Source organism: Gossypium hirsutum, chromosome A07 (genome assembly GCF_007990345.1).
Source record: "Gossypium hirsutum isolate 1008001.06 chromosome A07, Gossypium_hirsutum_v2.1, whole genome shotgun sequence".
Taxonomy (NCBI): Eukaryota; Viridiplantae; Streptophyta; class Magnoliopsida; order Malvales; family Malvaceae; genus Gossypium; species Gossypium hirsutum.
In genome coordinates this window covers 94627313-94633312 of record NC_053430.1, presented here as the reverse complement: position 1 = coordinate 94633312, position 6000 = coordinate 94627313, and the positions used below count along the sequence as shown (strand labels likewise).

Genomic DNA, 6000 nt, shown 5'->3' with positions numbered 1-6000 from the left:
TAATAATTCCATTCTCCTTGAAGTTCCAGCGGTGGATTAAAGCGAGGCTACATGAAGAAAAAGAGAGCCAAGAAGCCAGTATTCAATAAGACCGGGAAAAATCGATCATTTTAAAGTCTGCTCCATTCTTGTTACACGACAATGAGCAAAGAGGGCCAGATGTAGCAGACCCAATTTGCCCGGCCCACTATGAAACTAAAAGATAAAAAAAAAACCAAAATATAAAAAAACAATAAAAGTCCCAAATTAATTAAAGCCCAAAATCCAAATAATTCATTACAATTTTCACCAGACCCAAATACAAGTTTTTAGCCCAAATTATTACCCAAGCTAAACTTAATTTATAGACCTAATGGCCCAATTCCGAAATTGGCCGAAATGGCTCAAGCAGATTGAAACTTTTGGAACCCTAAGGTCCTTTTTCCATTGTACCGTAACTGGTTTCCAGCAGCTTCCATCGAACTGCAGCTGCCTCCGTACCAGCCCCACATGCGTCTTCATGCCTCATCCCACGTACGTCACCACCTCCAGCTGGCTCCGTTTGTACCTGCAACAGAATATATGAGAAATAGAAATAACAACAAAGAAATTGGATTTTTTGATTTATTCTTATTTTTTCTTCTCTTCGACTATAAAACCAAATGTAATCTGTAAAAATAGGGATTACGAAATACTAGATACAAAAGAAAAAGCAATGAAAAACTAAGGTGATTTCATATTTATTTTTCCATGTTCTGATTTAGTTTTTTTTTCTTTGTTCCTACATGTAGATTTTTCATAGAAAATAAGGAGAAAGTGACTTACCTTAATGCTGGCTCCTTCATGTCCTTTCTTGCTTCGTCGTAATCGAAGCTTAAGCGAGGATCTTGAAGCTTCTGAGTGGGCTCGTGGTCGAACAAGGCCAGATTAGGCCTTCATGCGATGTTTATTTTCCGAATATAGGGATAGATCGGCAATTGAAAAATGTCTTAAGTTCGGCCGAATGAATAAAGGGGAATAAGCTTTAGGTTTTTTTTATTTATTTGCTTTTAAGTGCATAAGTGTTAATTTTAGGGTTTTCTTTTCCTTTCTTTTAATTTGGTGTTAACAAAGTGAAATGGTGCCGTTTGGAAACAAAGATCCGCGTGTTGACCCGTTTGGAGGCCCGGATCCGCGCCTATTCACTTTGAAAGGTCAATTTGCGCAACGAGTCCCTCCTATCCTGCATTGATCTGGTTTTCGGCCTTGATTCTGTTTATTTGTTTTTACATTTTCCCTGTGATTTACACATTGCTGCAATTTGGTCCTTGTTTAAATGTCGCGTTTCAAAGCTTGGGATATTTGTATTTTAGATCCCTGACCATTGGTGCATGTTTCATCTTAGTCTAATCTTTGGTTTTATTAATTTTATTTGTTTATAGATTGTCCTCTTAATCTTATTTTTATTTCAATGGAGTTTTTTTAATTTATGTTTTTATTCATTTTTATTTAAGATTTTATCATTTGTTTTTTAAAATTATCTTAACATAGTTTTTTAAATATTGCTTTAATTTGGTTTTTCATTCATTTGTATAATTGTTTCTTTAAATTGTTCTATTATGTAAAATTTCTATTTTAAAATTTTTTATACATGTATTTTTGTTTTCAAAATTTATACATTATACATTATATATTATTTTAAAATTTATATTATACATTATTTTTTATATATAGTGTTGATTTCATATTATTTTATGTATATATCACTTCTTGAATTTATTCACACATATATATATTTTTATATATTTATACATAAGCAAGCTCTTTTAAAGAGCCTACTTTATTATTGTTAAACATGACTCCTATTTTCAGTCAAATTTGAGAAATAATCTTTTAGTTAAACTCTATTTACTTGTTTCAATCAAACACTGATTAGTTTAGATTATTTTATTATTATTTGACCTATGAATTTAGCCTATAAATAGACTCTTTTTTACAACATTAGAAAAATATACCCATTAGAGATTAAAACTCATAACACATTTAGAGAATTTTGTGTTTACGTTTTGTGGGTTCTTTGTTTTCGGGTTTTTGGGTTTTAGTTTTTATCTTCATCTTTTTGTACTCTTCGTTCTTTTGTCGTCATAGTAAAATTATCTTTGCCCGTGGTTTTTTATCCTCTTTGGAGGGGTTTTTCTACGTTAAATTTGTGTGTTCAATTTCTCAATTTATTCCGCTATTTTCTTGTTCATTACTTAATTGGGTCGAAATCCTAACAAGTGGTATCAGAGCTAGTTTAATTTTCATAGATTAGCCCGTTCAGATATGGCAACTACAAGGTTTGAAATTGAGAAGTTCGATGGTGAGACAAATTTCAATCTGTGGCAAGTTCGGATGATGGCAATTCTAGTTCAATCAGGCTTGAAAAAGGTTGTTATCGAGAAAAAGCCTGAGTATCTAAATAAAACAGAATGGGAAGAGCTTGATGAAAAGGCTTTGTCTGCAATCTAGTTGTGCCTCGCGAATACAGTATTGTAGGAGGTATTGATAGAGAAGACCTCATCCGCCTTATGGAAAAGGTTAGAAACTCTTTATGCGACTAAGTCTTTGGCTAATCGTTTAGTGTTGAAACAACATCTATTTACGTTTTTGCATGAACGAATGTAAGCTTCTTAGAGATCACATCAGTCAATTTATTACTCTTTTAAATGACTTAAAGAATGTTGAGTTTCATATTGATGATGAAGATCAGGCTATGCTATTATTGTGCTTTTTACCCCCTTCATACAAGTCTTTCAGGGAAACCCTAATTTATGGCAGAGACAAACTCTCGTTTGAAGATGTGACGGGTCATTTTTTGAGTAGAGACAAACTCGACAATGAGCTTCATTTGGATAGCAAGACAGATAGGCAAGCTTTCATTTTGGTAACATCAAAGAAACGAGATAAAAAGTGTCGCTATTGTAAAAAGTTAGGTTACGTCAAAGCAGATTGTTATAAACTGCAAAATAAAAAAACTGCTGAAAGTAACGAGGAATATGTAGCTGGTGCTAATTTGACCGATGAAAACGGTGATGATTTCTTATTAGTGTCAACGAGCGATAACTCCAAGATCACGTCGAAATGAATCCTAGATTCGGGATGTTCTTTCCACATGTGTCCCAATAGAGAATAGTTCTCCACATACAGTTCGGTTGAAGGTGGAGTTGTGCGCATGGGAAACGATTCATCTAGTAAGGTAATTGGTATTGGTATTGTTAAAATTAGGATACACGATAGGATAATTATGACACTCTCAGATGTCAGGTATATTCTTGATTTACGAAAGAATCTCATCTCATTGAATATTTTAGACTTGAAAGGATGCAGAATTAACATCGAGTCGTGCGGTATTAAAGTATCTCGTGGAGCTCTCGTTTCGTTAAAAGGTAAAAGAACCAGTAGTCTTTATATTCTGGAAGGTTCTACAGTGACCGGTGAAATCGGACATCCCTCATCCATTACGGAGTCGAAGTCAACTTGTTTGGAGAGGAGGCAACTTGGTCTTAGGAGGGAAAAAGGTATGACTGTTTCGTTGAAGAGAAGTTCTCTTTTGGATGCAGGTTTTGAAAAGTTAGAGCACTGTGTTCATGAAAATCAGACCCGGGTTAGTTTTGATTTGGCAGTGTACAAGTCAAAGGCTAGAAGTCTTCCAGTTTCTAAGCACAAATTTGACTCAGTTAATTCCCAGCATAGTTCAAGATAGGCTCGTGGTAGGCTTTGGTAAAGATGGCATTGTGAAAATATGAGTCAATGTGGAGATTTGTTAAATATGACTCCTATTTTTAGTCAAATTTGAGAAATAATCTTTCAGTTAAACTCTGTTTACTTGTTTCAATCAAACACTGATTAGTTTAGATTATTTTATTATTATTTGACCTATGAATTTAGCCTATAGATAGGCTCTTTTTTACAATATTAGAAAAATATACCCATTAGAGATTAGAACTCATAACACATTTAGAGAATTTTATGTTTACGTTTTGTGGGTTCTTTGTTTTTGGGTTTTCGGGTTTTCAGGGTTTAGTTTTTATCTCCATCTTTTTGTACTCTTCGTTCTTTTTCCATTATAGTAAAATTATCTTTGCCCATAGTTTTTTTATCTTCTTTGGAGGGGTTTTTCCACGTTAAATTTGTGTGTTCAATTTCTCAATTTATTCCGCTATTTTCTTGTTCGTTGCTTAATCGGGTCGAAATCCTAACAATTATATAATATATATATTAACACTTTCATCTTTTATTTTTATACATATATATATTAATTCTATTAAGTTTTGCATTTTATGTATGTTATCAATTTTAATTCAGATTGTTTTGTATTTCATTGATTTCAAAATTTATTTTGAATTCTCTCATATGTTGCCTATTTTTAAAACTTTTGTACATATAATTTAGTTTAAAATTACATACATCTACTGGTTTCAATTTTTTTTTCCTTCATTTATTTTAAATTCTTTTATTACCCTTCAAAATTTGTTTTACATTTTATTAATTTGCCATGTAAATGTTATAAAATATATATTTTTGAAAAAGGAAGTTCATCAGGCTTTAATTGTTAATATTACTTCAATATGAAGGGATGGGAGGTCATTATTGTATATGTCAAATTGTATGTTCGCATTGTTATCTTTGTTATTCAATAGTGTAATTTTATGTTGAATTCACATATATTTGCGCTATGCTTGATACCATGTTTTGTCTCCCACGTATTTGGGCCCAATTTTTAATTGTTTTGTTCTTTTATATCCCAAACGAACTAAATAAATGCATTTGAGCAGGTTTCATAATTGTTTATTGGAAAATTCATTAAAACAAAGGCAATGTTCAATATTTGGAAATTCGGGAAGCCGTGCCCTACCGTTAGGGGTGTGCGTTCGATCGAATCGAATCGAATCAAATCGAATGAAAAAATTTCGAGTTAATCGAGTTGACGAATCATATTTTATCATCCTAATTTGATTTGAAATTTTCTCAAATCGAGTCGAGTGAGATGGAATTCGAATCGAATCAAATCGAATATATTTGTTCGAGTTAAATTTTATAAAATAATTTTGGGTCCTTGTAACCACTGTCAACTATCGTAAAAAAATTTGTCCACCTTAATCAAAATTTTTATTAACTTTCATCACCTCATAATTTATTTATTAATCTTTTATATACGGGTTAGCTTCTTTGTTTGCTTAGTTGTTTCAATTATTTTTAGATTCTTGTCACTATGTATTTTGGAATTAAAAAATATATTAAATGTAAAAATGTGATTTTTTAATAAAAGTTATTTTAAAGATAAAATGTGAAATTGATACCAATATAAAATTTTAACATGAATATTTAATGGCATAATTAATAATTCAATTTTAATATAAATATTCAATATGATTAAACAATTCAATAACATAAATAATATAAAATGTGAAATTTAATTTAATAATATAAATAGTAGATATAAATAAAGTTATTACTATTTATGTTTAGTGATTTTTTTTGGATAATTTTGATTTTTTATTTGAGAGTAAAACGTGAAAAGTAAAAGTTTAGGGGGAAAATAATAAATTTTGGGGAATAAAAGTTTGAGGGTAAGTAAATAGGAGGAGTAAAATTTTGGAGGGAAAATATTAAAAAAAAATTGAGGGGGGGAGGGGGAGGATGGATTTCGGGTAGATGGGAGGTGGGATGGGAAGGAAGTAAAAATTTTAGGGGGAAAGTGGGAGGGAGTAAAATTTTTAGGGGAAAATAAAAAGTTTTGAAGGTTGTTGGGAGTAAAATTTTGAAAAAAAGTAAATGGGAGAGTAAAATATTAGTGGGAAATGAATTTTGGGTAGATTGGGGGGTTAGGATGGAAGGGGAGTAAAAGTTTTGGGGGGAAAGTAGGAAGGAGTAAAACTTTTCAGGGAAAAGTAAAAAGGTTTGGGAGTTTGGGGTAAAAATGTAAAATATTATAGTTTGATATTCGAATTATTCGAATTATTGGAGTTATTTGAATTCGAAAACTCAACTCGATTCGAA

The 6000-nt window shown here is 31.4% G+C and overlaps 1 long non-coding RNA gene across 1 annotated transcript; it reads right to left on the bottom strand.

The window, feature by feature from the left end:
• Nucleotides 1-222: 222 nt before the first annotated feature.
• LOC107956889 (uncharacterized) lies at nucleotides 223-1142 on the bottom strand. The gene is made up of 2 exons (XR_001700297.2): nucleotides 805-1142; nucleotides 223-547 (listed from the first exon to the last, which is right to left on the bottom strand). It is a non-coding gene; the product is annotated as an uncharacterized lncRNA (long non-coding RNA).
• Nucleotides 1143-6000: the final 4858 nt, after the last annotated feature.